Below are 15,296 nucleotides of genomic sequence, written 5' to 3'. Positions count from 1 at the left end.
ACTTCTACTTATTTTAAAGATGTAGAAAATTCCAGGCTGCTGTGACTGTTCCAAAAAGACAGAACACACACACACACACACACACACACACACACACACCCATCAGAGTAAAAAATAGATTACAGCTCCTTGAAGATATTGGCTCCTCAGCACAAAGTACACTTGATCCAGTCAATTTGGGGAAGAGTTCTTCATCTTGGCTTTTAATCAGGGTCCATATAGTCACTTCAACCTTTTGTACTTAGAGGGTGCATTTGATCTGGCCTAAATTTACTCTGGTGTAAGATACTGTGCAGTAAGCGCTTTCATGCAAGCATCTACATAGGCGGGGATTAGGGAGCAGATTTGTTTCTCTTTGCACCAAGTTTCCTCTAGCCCTGCAATGGGCTCCTGCCACCAATGAGGGGAGCTCTAGGCTCTATCCCAGGGGCTGGCAGGGAACATGGGGCCAGGAGACAACTGTCTCTTGGCCCCAGAAGCCTGCCTGCTGCTGGGATGGGGACAATATCCCCCTGCCACAGCAGCAGGCAGCTCCTGGTCCTGGCTCCCCAATCAGGGGCAGGGGACATGGAATGAGCTGAAGGGAAGGGGCAGGTCCTAGCCTCCTGCTCCAATCCACTGTTGGGGCAGCTAGCAGTTAGCTCACTCCTAGCTGCCCCACTGGCAGATCAAGGCAGCGGGTTGGGACCTACCCCATCCCTGCAGATCTTTCTAAGCACTGCACCTCAATCTCCCAGCCCTTTGATCATGGTCTTGGAACAGGGGGCTTACAGCTCTCTGCTGCCAGGGCACAGGAACATAGTCCTTGCCCAGGCTCCTGTGATGGAGCCCACCCCGGTGGCAGGAAGCTATCGTCCACCCCCCTGGCATCTACATGAGTGCTACTGCACCATTACTAATATTGATTACATTTGCTACTTGCATTTTTGGGTAGCAAATTTACTCAGGATTAGGGAGGTTTACTGTGTAGTAAGCATATGCACATGCTTACTTCTCAGTAAACTATGCTAATGTGCAGTTAAGCATCTTGTGTAGATATTTCCAGAATGAAGGAAAAGGAAACAACAGATTTAGGTGAGAGTCTCGGATCAGTGATGTTTTCCTCTGACAGGGTAAATCAGTTTGTTGCAAAGTACAGTCACTGGTTCATTTCTACCTGGAAGCAGAGTTGAAGATACCTGTTCCCCTGGAAAGAACTGGCGCCATGTGCATCTCCTCATAGCAGCGTTCCCTGCTTAGGCGGCGGGCAGGCGGGAGCACTGGTGTCCCCCCTGAGAGTGCCAGCCAGAGAGTGGGGGCACCAGGAGAAGTGCTGCTGGCACTTCTGAGCACATCCCTGGCCCACCAAGCTTGCTGCTGGCACTTCCAGGCGGTGTTCCCTCTTAGGGCCAGCTGAGAGGGAATGCTGCTTTGGGGTCAGCGCGTGTAACTGGCCACAGGGGGAATCCCTCCCCCCCATCTGGTCTGTGCAGTTGTCCATGGGGGGAACACCCTCCCTGGTCATTGACTGGCCAATGGTGGGGACAAGTGCCCCCCCCAACTCAGAAGGCACCAGTTGCCCATGCTGGAAAGGAAGGAGGAAACATGTTTCCTCTGAAAGGAAAGTAGAAGTCCTTGTTCTGGAACTTGTCCTGTACCAGTTCTAGCAGTTGGATTTCTGTGGACATGTATATACAAGATGTGTTAATATGCATTAGCCTAATTTACAGTACTGTACAGGTACACATCTACATGTGTATGCCCTTACTGTGCAGTAAAAATAGCTAATCATGATTAAATTTGATACCTGCAAATACAGGTATCAAACTTAGTCATTACTAGTTAATGCACAGGAACACATGTGTAGATGTGACCCAGCACTAAGTTTAGTGCTGGGTCTGCCCAGCCACTATGGGGCCAGCCTCAGCTCAGCCCTAGGGCTCCTGACTGGGAGCCTTTCCTGCCCCAGGGCTGGGCTGCCTCTGTGGCAGCCCCTAGCTGAAAGCTATAAAAGCCTGCAGCATTTTGTGCCCTGAGACACACACACCAGGAGCCTGAAGGAGCCCAGGGACTCCACAGAAGTACTGTAGGCCTCATGTACCCCCCTGGACAGGACACAGGCTGCCTCTGCCTGCCTTGGCAGGGAGCCAGAGCTGATGCTTGGCCACTGCAGGGCCACATAGGTGCCAGAGCACCCCATTGGGCCAGGAGAATGCTGAAAAGGGCTGCAGCATCCTGTACCCCCTGGCCAGCCCTGCTAGATCCTCAGGGCTGCTTGATGACTGCATCTGGCAGCAGGGCTAGCACTAGTTCCCTGCTGCTCACCCCTAGCAGCTTGTCCTGCCCCTGCAGGTGCTGTAGTGCATAGCTTCAGCCATGTGGCTCCCGGTCCCTTGCGATGTCCCTGCGCTGCATGCTGCTGGCAGCTTCCTAGGGACAGCAACATAGGTACAGCTGTGCGGGGGCCCAGAGAGCTGACACAAGACACCATGTCATCTGCATCCTCCCTATTGAGACCCAGCTCCACGCTCGTGTGCACACCTGTCTACACAGAGCCCCAGCTAGAGCCAGGAGGAGATTGGGGACCTTGTGGTGCTCTAGGGTGATGCAGAGGTCCAGAGACAGCTCGCATGGGGTGAGTGCTTGGCCACCCACATTTATGAGGTTCTGTTGGCTGGGATGAGGGAGTGCGGGCACTCCCAGTCAGCACGGCAGTGCCACATGAAGATCAAGGCCTTGCGGGCACAGTAGGTGGCCATGACTGACCACAAATGTCAGTCTGGTTGTGCCTGCAAGATCACGCCCTTTATGTGGCAACTGACTAACATTTTGGTGCCCCAGGACCCAGACCGCAACCCTGCAGTTTCCACCAGCAGGGGCAGCGTGCCTGAGCCCCTGCCCTACCCTGACCCCTCCAGTAACATGTCACCAGAATAGGGGCTATCAGGCACTCAATGCCTTGCCTTGCCCGGTTCCTCAGCTGTTATATCTATTAGCAGCTTGGGGAGCCCTGGCCAGTGGCTGCCTCAGCCCCTGCATAGCCCTAGACCCCACCACAAGGAGCAGCCAGTCATGTCTCCATCAGATGCCAGCAGCACCAGCTCCTCCTCAAGGGGTGGGCCCAGGCTGGGCACCAGCCAACCATGCACCATGGGCAATGGACATCAGGTGCAGCTGGATGCTGTTGCTAATGGGAGGCCTTTGCTAAGCCACTAGCTATGCCAGCCCTGGGCACATGGTAAGTCCTACGCTGGGGGGAGCATCTTCCCAGTCCCTGCCCCTGGTCTCAGCTCCTGCACCTGCCCCTGGCCCTGGCCTCTATCCCCCCACACTTCCCTGTCCCTGGGTTCCCCTTTCCTAGAGCACCTACAGAGGTGGGACACAGTTCAAAACTTTTAGTAGCTCGTGTTCCCACAGCTGGGTAGGCACAGGCCTCTCACAGGGCATTTAGATTCATGCTGCTTTAGTGATTTAGTTCCACCTCACAGGATAATGAGTCTAGATTTTATTTCTGAGTTCACATCCCCACTGGGGCTGGTGGCCTTTCCCCCACGGCCAGATGCTGCCCCTGCAGAGGCAAGAGACAGAAGCCTTTTATGAGAGTTTGCAACATTTCAGAGATAATTTGCTGTGAACCAGAAGCTGTATGCTGCCTGTCCTGGCCTCCAGTGGGTGGGTCAGCTGTGCGCAGGTCCTCCGGGACCATGGTAAGTCTGGCTGAGCAGGCCTGGGCCCAGGCAGTTGCCAGCTGAGTTCTCTGTCCCCGCTTGCTCCCTGGGGGCTGGCGGGCTGCTGGGTACTGGCTGTGGGCAGCCTGCCTCCCCTGCCCCCTTCCCAGGGTGGGATGGGCCAGGCTGCTGGCAACACTTGCTGCTGTGGCTCCAGAACCCATTTCCCCCACCCCTCCCCTTGCGGGCCAACCGCTCTGCTATGCTGTCACTCAGCCCATGGTCCTTGGGGTGCATGAGGCTCCCGGACAACTGGGGCAAAGTGCTGGCCACACCCCCACCTTCCCTGCTGGGGGCCTCTCTAGGGAGGCACCCCAGAGCCCCACCTCACCACCACTGCACCCTGAGCATGCTCCTGCTGCATGTGTCCCAGGCAGTTTGTGATGAACTGCCCCCAGGCAGTTCTCCCATTTGGAAGAACTGGAAACTGTACCCCAATTTGCTTATAGAATTTTTAGTTTAATTTATTTCTTCTTGCCAATGGAAAAAAGAAAGCTTTCGTTGAAAAAAAAATGTCAGTCACTTCCTCTACAGAAATTTTTAAGTCAACATGCTCTATTTTCTTTGCTATCTAGATGCTTATCTTGCAGTACAAGCCTAGGCAAAGAACAGAAATAAAATCTAGACTCATTATCCTGTGAGGTGGAACTAAATCACTATAGCAGCACTAATCTAAATGAACACCATGGGGCAAACAGCAGTGAATCAGCAGGCATTTTGCTGCAGCAAATTTTCGTTATCAAAGCATGACACTTTTTCAGGGCAGAGAGTAAGAATTTGTTCAGACACCAGAGTATAAAATACTTAAAGAAATATTCTCAAGAAAAAAAAAAAGGTGACAACTAGGCATTCATAAACTTTCTTCAAATTAATTCTATTTCCAAAGCTAAAGAAAAAGTGAGAAAAAATGAGGGAAGTCATGTTTAGAATTTAACATTTATCTCTACCGTCTGATAAGGAGCAGTAGTACTTAATAATCCTAAGAACCCAATTCTATCCCACTTGAGTTCAAATGGGCACAAAGGCAGATGTTCTGTTTGGTATTTAGAGATATTACAGGCATTAACAAAGTATATACTTTCAGTGCTTTCATCTGGATCTAGGCTGCTAAAGAGTTGGGAGTCTGTGGAGTTTCTCATTATATTACACTATAAATACAATGGGCTGGATCTTCAGCAAGTGTGTATTTACATAGCTCCACTGAAGTCCCCAGAAATCTGTTGATTTATGCCATCTGATGGTCTGGCTCAATACATTTATATTATCACAGTTATACTGTATAGATAAGAAATACTTCATTCTGCCACTACTTAGTGGCAGAAGTAGGTATGATTGGGAACTCAAATTTTTCAGAATTAGGAGCAATATGCAATACATTATGTGCATATATGCATGTAAATCTTCATTCTCCCGAGAAAATGCTGAGCACATCCCACTTCCACTTAGAACTTAACAGGACCAAGCTCTTAAGGGTCTGTCCTACAAAGCAATGAATGCTACTAAGAAAAGCTGAGTATCTCCAGTCCCAATGAAAGTTTTGATTCTGAAAAGAATTTAAATATGTGCTTAGGCCTACTCCAATTTAGGAAGTCATTTAGGCACATACTTGATGTGCTTAAGCACCATTGACTGCAATTTGGTGGCTGATTAAGCACATGCTTCTTTTGCTGTCTTGAGTAGAGCTAAAGTCAGTGGAAATTGAGAACACTTTGGCATGTCACAATACCAAACCCTTCAGCCAATTCCTAAACCCAGTAAACAGAACTTTTGCCATCATCTTCAATGGGATGTTCATCCAGTTGAATATAATGATTCAATGGGATGTGCGTACAATTGAACATAATGATATATAGGCAGTGCCATAAGACTGCCATAGAGGCCCCCTGTGCCGTACCACGTGCATGGCAGGAGATGTGATTGTGGGTTGGCACATTAGATCCCATTGCACCTTATTGCTGGTGCAGGGGGAACCCAATCTATTTGATATATAAAAATAATATATATAATATACTTTGGTTAGTCTATAAGGTATAAATTTACCCCGCCTTCTATTCAACCACCAAGAGGAAGTCAGTGGCAAACAGTCAGTGCTTATATTAAAATGACAACATTCATTCTTGGAGGGAGTTGTGTATACATATATGAGGTATATTATATATTCCATTCATTGAAGTGAATGGGAGTTCTTTTGATTTCAGGGGATGTTGGAACAGAGCTTTAAATATTGATTCTATGTTAGTGTGATACTATGTTCAAGATTTTAAATACACAGAAGTCAGGAAAACCAATATTACAATTCCCAGAGCTATTTGAAAGTCCAGTTTTGCAAGTGCTTTGTTCCTGAATCGTGCGTTTTGTAAGGCATTTTCTATGCATGGGGCAGGAATGTAGCTGAGTCCAGAAACTGAACCTCTATTTCTGTATAATGGTAAATTGTGATTTAGAGCCATTATTTTCTGTCTAAACTAAACCATTTTTATAATGACCAGTGTCATTTCGCAGGGGCAGTGCTTCCCAAACTTTTCCTCAGCATGACCCCACTTCCTCAGCATGGCTTTCACTCCCAACCCAAAGCCCCCAACCTTTGTGAACCCATCTGCTGATGTTGTGACCCTATTTGGGGTTGCAACCCACAGTTTAGAAAATGGTGCACTAAGGATTTGCACCACTAAAATTTTATGCTGCACCTCTAATGGGAGGAATTTGGGAGAAAGTTGGGATGTAGTTGGGAAATCCATAATTATGTGCACAAGTGACTGAATCCCCTGCATAGGGAAAGCAACTGCTGCTGCCTTCAGACAACAGTATCAGCTGCAGAACCACTCTGCAGCATTAGGTAGCTGGAAGGATTTACTCCATCTGTGTGCAGGAAGCAAAATTTGCCCCTCAGGACCCTCATAATGTGCAAGATGGGTGAACTACTACTGGTTTGAAACCATGCTTTTGTGTCTCTTAAGAAAGTGGAATCTCTCAGTCATAACATTTCACTAATGATGTTTTGAATTTGATTTCTCTAAAAAAAAAGTATTATTGATCACACACTCAGATTAAACTGGATATGTGGTATATTAATATTAATATCCACTGTGTTAACCTGTATTTAAAAATCAAAATAATTGCAGGTACATTTATATAGAGTTAGGGATGTCTAACTGGATTTGCTTCAAAATTTCTGAAAAAACTGCATCACCATATTTATTCCATGTTGACTTGGACTTTACATCTCTTTAAAAGATATTTAAATTTTTTTGTAGTCCCCAGATTTGAAAGAAACATTAGGATGTTTAAAGGTCACTTAAAGGTCATATTTGCCTAATAAACTCAGTTTATAAAACAAGATTATCCCAAGTCTATTATAATTAGGAATGTTTCCATATTCATGTTTTATATTCTTCTTTTTTTAAAAGTGAAAATAAATTCCTTCACAATCATCTGTGTAGTGCGTTGCAAATGCATGAAACTTAAAAATTATAGCCAAAGACAGAGGCATTCAACTTCCAAACCGGATCCAACCCTCAAAGCTATGTAAGCCTTTCGGTTTCCCAACAGATCCAGAAATTTGGCAGTGAGGAAGTCATGACAATTAACACTGCCACTGCTGTCCTGCTGACAGACTTCCAAACCCTATGCCATTGGATCAGCCCCAGCCAGGCCAGCCCTGCATCAAGAGAGCAAGCCCTATTCCTGAGTGCCTGGATCAAGCCAGGGCTCAATGTAGTCATAAGACATAAGCCTGGCTGGACCTTTGCCTTAATGCCATACTGATGGTACCAGTATGGAATTGTGCTCCAGCCAACTCAGGTGGATTGTGCCCCAAACAAGCTGTTCCCACATGGCTACATTGGGTCCAAGCCCCATATGGCTCCCTTGGCACTAGGTGGTCTATTTCCATGCAGCTGGATTGGACCCTGCATGGCCAACACCATACACCAGATTGGACCATGGACCAAATGTGGCCTATAGATGGACCAGGCACTGCTCATCTGGACTGCAGGCCAAGAAGGTTGGGCACGAGTTTAAGATGAGGCTGGGGTAACATGAGTGCTAAGGTGAGTGGCTGACAGCCTACAGGTTGCAAGTTCAAGGGTATAGCAGAAGCACTCATGCAGCCTGTCAGATTCTAACAAATCTGTGAATCCTGCTAAATACCTTGTCACAAGGACACAACAAAGGACTAGTTTAGGAAATCATACAGGCCCTTTGCCCAAACAAGGGCAATATCAACAATTGGGCATAAAGGAAGTTAAGGGTCTTCCTAAACCAAATGGCTCATTGGACTATTGTAGTTAAGACCCATTTGTTTGTTTAGCCAACAACACACCAGGGAGTGATGTGGCTAGCATCATATTCAACTGGCTTTGACTCCCCAGGACACATGATCATTTACAGCTGGGTCAATGGGGGGGTGGCCTTTGGCATGATTTCATAGCAGGTCTGAGACTTATACCTCTGGAGCCATTGTAAGATGCATTAACCACTCCACTTCTGTGTCACCAGTATATACAGTGAAGAATAATTCACACTTTTAAAATTGTTTAGACTGATTAAGAGGTTTGCTTGAAACAAGCATAAGGAAACTTTCTACCCACCCTGGAAGACTTCACAGATCCATGAATGAAGCTGAAGGAAAGGAATTATAAAACCGTATTAAAATAGGGCTGGGAGGTATCTCAAAATGATATCTAGTCTGAACTTGCCCAATGCAGGCTTGTATCTGTTGAAACTGTTCCAGGTAATTTGAAACACTTGCAATGACAGAGATTCTACAGCCACTCCAGGTTATCTGTTCCAGTGCTTAACCACCCTAATAGTTAGAATGTTCTTCTTAACATCTAATTTAATTCCCCCCATTGCAATTTAAACCCATTAGTTCTTGTTGTAACACAGAAATCAATTGATTTACAGTCCCTATATAGCATTTGAAGACTTAGCAAATACCCTCTGTTATCTCTTCTCTAAACAATAATCTTCCAGTTTTTTTCTGATATATCTTGTTTTCAAGACCTTAAATAACTGTTGTTGATCTCCCCTGTCTTTTTCCCAATTTGTCTGCACACTTTTTTGAACTTTTGATGCCAAAAGATTGAAGACTTGCTAGTACTGGATAGGGTATAAAAATCAGTTCCCTAATTTGTATGAGACACTCCTGCTAAGAAAGCCTAATATGCCATTGGCGATGCAAAGGGGGTACACATGCACCCCCTGCAATTGTCTGCTGCTGGTGGTGCCTGAGGGTGGTCACTGGTTGCTACCACCCCCTCACTGCCGACACCATTGGCAGCATCTGCAGACAGCTGCCAATCACTGCTGGCCACCGCCGACACTGCCAGCAGCATCTGTGGGTGGTCTCTGACTTCTGGTCAGCGCTCACCACCCTTCCTCCCCCCCACATTTTTCTGTCCATCTGCAGGAGCTCCCCACTCTCCACCGTCATGCTCCCATGACCGACACCACCGCCACTGCCTGTGAGCAGTCACCAGGCCTGCCCAGCCTCTGGGGGCATGCGTCCTTCATGCAGTATGCTATTCACTTTTCAGGAATATCAAGATCTTAAATATTCCTATTGTCACTAGAGGGAAGGAACAAACAAGATAGAAAACTCTGTGGGTGATTTATTTGTGATATAGAGTGATGAAAAGGTTAAAGATTTTCATTTTGTGGAACAAATGGACACCTTATGTGAAGGAAGATGAAATTGTATGCTTAGAATAGCCTCCATGTAAGTGGCAGGGTTTTTTTAAATAATAGTTTCAAATAGCAGTTATTCAAACATAAAAATAATACATGACAAAATCATAACACTATCCAAATTTGTAAACTGAAGTTAATAATTCCAACCTTGAAACGCGGTGAAGTTCCTAGCTGTGATGGTAGTAAAGCATTGTAGGATCTTGCCAGGGCAGGTGGTAGGATTGCCTATCCTGGAGTTTTTAAAATGAGATTACATACGTTTTTATGCCTCTGTGAGAAGTTCTATAGCTTGCATGTGCAGGGGGCTAGTCTGGATAGCTGTGCTGGTCACTACTGGAGTGGGAAGCTGTAAATCTGAGTGTCCTTGTTCCCCACCTTCTGCCATGGGCCAAAGAGGTATCTGGGTGAAATGGAATGGCCTGTACTACATGGAAGATTGGACTAGTGTATCTAATGATCTCTTCATAGTATCATAGAATCATAGAAGTAGGGTTGGAAGGGAACTTGTAGATCTTCAAGTCTGACCCCCCGCCTGGGCAGGAGAAAAACTGGGCTCAAATGACTCCAGCCAGGTAGGCATCAAGCCTCTTCTTAAAGACCCCCAGGGCAGGAGCCAGCACCACTTCCCTTGGAAGTTAGTTCCAGATCCTAGCCGCCCTAACTGTGAAGTAGTTCTTACGGATGTCTAATCTAAACCTACTCTCCAACAACTTATGGCCATTATGTCAGGGGGCGCTAGAGGAAACAAGGTCTCTCCCAAACCCTTCTGGTCCCCCCTAGTGAGTTTATAGACTGTCACCAGGTCTCCCCTCAGCTTTCTCTTATGAAGGCTGAACAGGTTCAGGTCCCGCAGTTTCTCATTGTAGGGTCTGCCCTGTTGTCCCTGGATCATGCGGGTGGCCCTCCTCTGCACCCTCTCAATGTTGTCCACATCCCTCCTGAAATGGGGCGCACAGAACTGGACACAGTACTCCAACTATAGCCTGACCAGTGTCGTGTAGAGGGGGAGGATCACCTCCTTGGCCCTCTTCTGGTCTTAAACTTCATACGATAATAGTATTATTTGTAAACTAGTGAATCACCCATCAGGAATGATGGGGGGGCATGGACAGAGGAGGGGGGAAAGCTTGCTAACCCTAACCCGCACCCCCTGCGCCATCTCCTGGGGGGCGGGGAGAGCTTGTCCTGCTGTCCTCTCTGTCCCCCTCTACCAGCACCCTGCACCACAGCTACTGCTGCTGCTGCTGTCTCCAAGGAACAGAGCTAGGAGGGGGCCCCCTTCATCCCTGCACGCCACCGCCTCCTGTCCATAACACTCTTGGAACACTCTGATTGTTTGTTTCAGTAACCAGAGTGCTCTAAGAGCGTTACAGACAGACAGACTAAGCCCTTTATTATATTAGAATATATAATTTAACCTGGCCATATCTTTAATTTCCTACTATATGATGATAATAAAATACTTTCATAAATCCATTACATGGGACTATTATTTTGTGTGATACTGTTGTACAGTATGTAGCACTACATACTGTACAACAGTATCAAATGGTGTTCTAAATCAGGGACTGGTAACTGGATCTGTCCCATAGAGCCACAAGGTCCATCCAGTGGTGCCCTAGTGGTGGGAGCCAGGAGGCGGATGAAGTGCAGTTCATAAGCTTGTCTATGAAAAGTGGTTTGTAAATTCAACCAAGCACTGAACCTCACTAATCTAATCACCGGAAGCCAACTTCCTACATCTCAAACCACACCAAATGGATTCAGGCCATGTCATGATAAGACATGCAAAACCTGCCAACAATATCTCCAGTATGGAGATATCTTCACAATACAATGCATATCTCCATCAGGGTACCAAGCGCCCTGATGGAAAATACATGGAGACACCAAGCAACAACTGTGCACCAGAATGAGCTCATACCAAAAATCTATCAAAGACAAGAACAGGTCTTTCTTTCTTTTAGACTTTCTTTCAGAACTGATCCTCAAAGGGAATTTACAAACCACTTTTCACAGATGAGCCTATGAACAGCACTTCATCAACCTCCTAGGTACAGAAAATCATGGACTCAATATAGATGTTAGAATTCTGACCCACTACAACCTGCCAGACATCTGACTCCCCAGGTACCTCTCCACTTCTACCTGCGCTGCTACTTCCCCCTTGCCCCCCCCACCCCTGTCCCTCACCCCCTGATGCCTCCATTTCCTTTTTCACTGACTGACTTTCTTGCCTGCATTGCATGCCAGCCTCTGGCTTCTTTACTATTCTTTCCATCCAGGAACAGCACGCACACCAACTACAGGTGCTTCCTCAGCCTGCCAAAGGGTTTTTCAACTTGAAAGCTGGCATCCCAGGTAGCTAAGCTGAGTTCATCTGGAGCCTCACAACTCTACTGCAACAAGCAAGCCTCAGGCCTGTCAAAGACATGACAGGTCTGGGCTTTCCCCAGCCAGGAGACTGGGCATGCATGTGGTAACTGAAGGTTATGATGCCTCCTACCTGCCTTTCACCAGGGGGATCCTCAGTCCTGGCATTTCCTGGAGCTGCCACATTGCCGGCAGTCCCACCAGGCCTCCCAACCCTGGCAGAGTGAAGTTTTAGTGGTCATGCCCAGGACTGGGGGCCTCCTCCTTCCGCATAGCCCCAGATCATACCTCCAAGTTCATCCTGGCACAGGAGCTCAGCAGGGACATGTTCTTTCCCTGCTGGCTGGTGATGCAGTGAGTGCCCCCTCCAGCTCTGACAGCGGGACATTAAATGGCTTTTAATAAATAAAAAAAGAAATAGGTGTGGATGGAGAGTGGAGGGTGGCACTTACTTTATCTACACCTAGAGCTTGGGGAACCCAAGCAGCGGGAGGTTCACTTTGAGGAACACCAGCTGCTCCACCAAAGCAAGATCCAAGGAAGTGTAGTGGGGTGTCACTGTATCACCAGCAATGCTAAACACCCTCTTGCTTGGAACACTGGTTGGTGGACAGGACAGGTGTTCCTGGGCAACTGTGGCCAGATCCAGCCACATCTGTCTGTGACTTGCCCAGTAGGCCAAGGGGTTGCACAGCAGCGGCTCCACATCCTCAGTGAGATAGGCAGCTACCAGGGCCTGAGCACTACCTGTCTGATGATGGGGTCTGGTGCCTTTGGACCCCCTCATGGAAGTCATGTCCTTGGCTCACATTGGCAGCACCTTTGCTGGAAGAGGAGACTGGTTGGTGGCTGGCATGCTGGCACAGGACAGTGAATCCCCATCTTCCATGTCCCCATGCCTCTGCCATTCTGCCTCCCTGACTCTCCTCACCAGCACCTCTGTCCATTGATTTAGGCTTTGGCTGCTGCATACACTCCCCTTCATCCTCAGGTCACACATGGTGGCCAGCGTGTGGACCATATTGGACCACAAGGGATCAAGCCATTTCCTGATGCTGTCCTTCAGCTGCCTCACCAGTGCCTGCATGTCTGGTAACAGTGGCTTGCTCCAGCCAGGAACATTGATCCCCTGGAAGTTCTCCATTTGGCTTTGAAGTTCCCTCACTATGGGGATCACCTGGCTAAGGAGAGCACCACCAGCGCTGAGGGTCTCAGTGGCCTCAAGGAAGGGCTTGAGAACCACCAAGATCTGGAAGATGGTATACCACTCAGCTCTGTTAAGGGGGCCACTAATCCCAATCTCCTTGAGCAAGGTCATCTCATGGATGGCCTTCTGTTGCTCCACTAGTCTCTCGAGCATCTGGTATGTGGACTTCCCCTGAGTGTCCACATCTTGCATGATTTTGTGCTGTGGGATGTTCAGCTCTGCCTGTTTGTCCCACAGGATCTTGTCCCCCTTGATGCTGTGGTGGAAGTACCCTGCCACCTTCCTGCATTTGGAAATGAGCTTGCTGGTATTGCTGATGCTGTCACTGGCAGCTTTGTCCCCCTTTAAGGCATCCCTGACAATGAGGTGCGGCCTGTGTACCACACAGCAAATGGCAACAAAGTTGGCATCATGGACCACTTTGACCATATTGGCCCCACTGTCGGTGACCATGAACCTGTGGGTGAGCTTGCCCTGCCCAACAAGCCACCCCTGCACCAAGTGGGTCACAGCCCCCATGATCTTGGTTGCTGTGTAGGACTCATCCATCACCTCAGCTTGAAGGAGACCCCACCGATGGCCTGACTAGTTGCACCAGTGCCCTGTGAGGCAGAGGTAGGTGTGATCGCCACCCCAGCTGCTCCAGATGTTCAAAGTGAAGTGTAAGGCCACTTGAGGACCTGCCTTGCACAGCATTTCCCTCAAGTACTCCCTGCATGCCTCATACAGGGAGGGCACCACCACCCTGCTGAAAGTGGTGTGGGTGGGCACTTGGTATGATGGGGCATGAGTGCCATGAGCCGCCTGAACCCTGGCCTCTCAACTAAGGAAAAGGGCTGGCCATCCACAGCAAGCCTTCAATGGTCTGGGTGATCTTGCTCACATTTGCAATGTGCACTGCTTTCTGTCCACCTTTCCCCCACCACTCCAGGGTGGCTTGCCTCATCTTCATGCAGACGAGGGCTTTAGAGTGAGAGGGGGATTTCCCTTTGGGCATGCTCCCACTGGTGCCAGGCTGAGGAGTAACAAGGAGAAGGGGTGGTGCTTGTGGAGATACATCAGCATCCCCGTGGTGCTCATGTGTTTGGTTCCCTTGCCCCAGCTGGTTTTGGCTCGGCAGTGCAAGCAGATAGCATATGTGGGATCATCTGCCAGCTCAAAATGATCCCAGACCACGCTACCCACTCCCTTTTGGGGTGCGGGTGTATATGTGCATGTTGTCTTTCCTCCCTCCTCAGCAGGCAGAGGCACAGAAACAGGAGGGAGCAGACTTAGCTGAGCCACTTGCCTCCACAACCTGTACCTCAGCCTCCTCTGAAGTGCCTTCTGGGGAAGAAGACCTGGCTCTAGGGGAAACTTGAGGGGTGTGGAGCACAAACTCAGCTGATTCCCCCTCCTTCCCCAGAATTTCCCTTGCTATGGCACTCAGATCCAGCTCCAGCTCCAGCTCTTCCTCTGGCACTGGAAGGCTCAGCATGAGAAATGAAATTGAGGTGGAGGAGGCTGAAATGCTGGTCCTGCTGCTTGTTGTCATGGTGTGTGGGGGGGAGGGGTTATGGCTCGTGCTCTTGGAAGGGATGCACACCCAGGCACAGGCAGTGGCACTGGCACTGCTCCCCTCTCCTTGCTGCCTGTAGAACTAATGGAAGCCTCATGCCTGCTTTTTGTAGCAAAGAGGCTGCATCTCAGTTTTGGGGCGGGCAAGCAAACTTACAGTTCTCCCTGTACCCCATCTTCTGTCCCTCCCTGAAGGCTTGTCAGCTGCCTTTCCAGCCTGCTTCATGGTGTGTTTCACAGTGTCTTGTCTTTGCCTTGGTGTGCTAGAAAATCTGTCTCTTCTTCTGTAATATTATCTGATTTATGTAATATATGTAGATAAGATAATTGCATCTATGTGTATTTATGTAATTTATGTATGTATTTATGTAACAAATAAAATAAAAATATATCAATGTATGTATGTGTTCCTATATAAAGTCTATATTATAATATGCAATATAATTATGCTGTGCTTCCCTGCACAGTGAATAGAATGCATACTGTGAAAGAAAGCACAGAACTGAAAATCTGAAAAGAATCAAAATAGATTAACAAAAACAAAAAGAGAATTTTGGGGGAGGAATAAATTGAAAGGAATCAATGAATATAATAATAAAATAAAAGGCTATAGAAAACAAAAAGTATTGATGAATCCCACTTGCTAGGCTAGCAAGCAGAAAATGAATGGTAGCCTTTGTTGTTTGATGCTGCTGAGCTGCTGGAACTGACCCCAGCGCACAAAGCAGCCCGTTCAAACAATGCTGCTTTTTATGCTGTTT

General features: G+C 47.9%; 1 long non-coding RNA gene across 1 annotated transcript in view; it reads left to right on the top strand.

Moving 5' to 3' along the window:
- LOC109299601 overlaps window positions 1-3,660 on the top strand; it is a 20,537-nt gene extending 16,877 nt beyond the window's left edge. The window contains exon 3 of the long non-coding RNA XR_002097930.1: window positions 3,649-3,660. This is a non-coding gene — a long non-coding RNA (uncharacterized LOC109299601). The remainder of the gene's footprint in view (window positions 1-3,648) is intronic.
- Window positions 3,661-15,296: the final 11,636 nt, after the last annotated feature.

This window comes from Gavialis gangeticus, unplaced genomic scaffold, assembly GCF_001723915.1.
Source record: "Gavialis gangeticus isolate Ggan-Ray unplaced genomic scaffold, GavGan_comp1, whole genome shotgun sequence".
Lineage (NCBI taxonomy): Eukaryota > Metazoa > Chordata > Crocodylia > Gavialidae > Gavialis > Gavialis gangeticus.
Note: the sequence above shows the minus strand (reverse complement) of the source record. Positions and strands in the feature narration are given on the sequence as shown.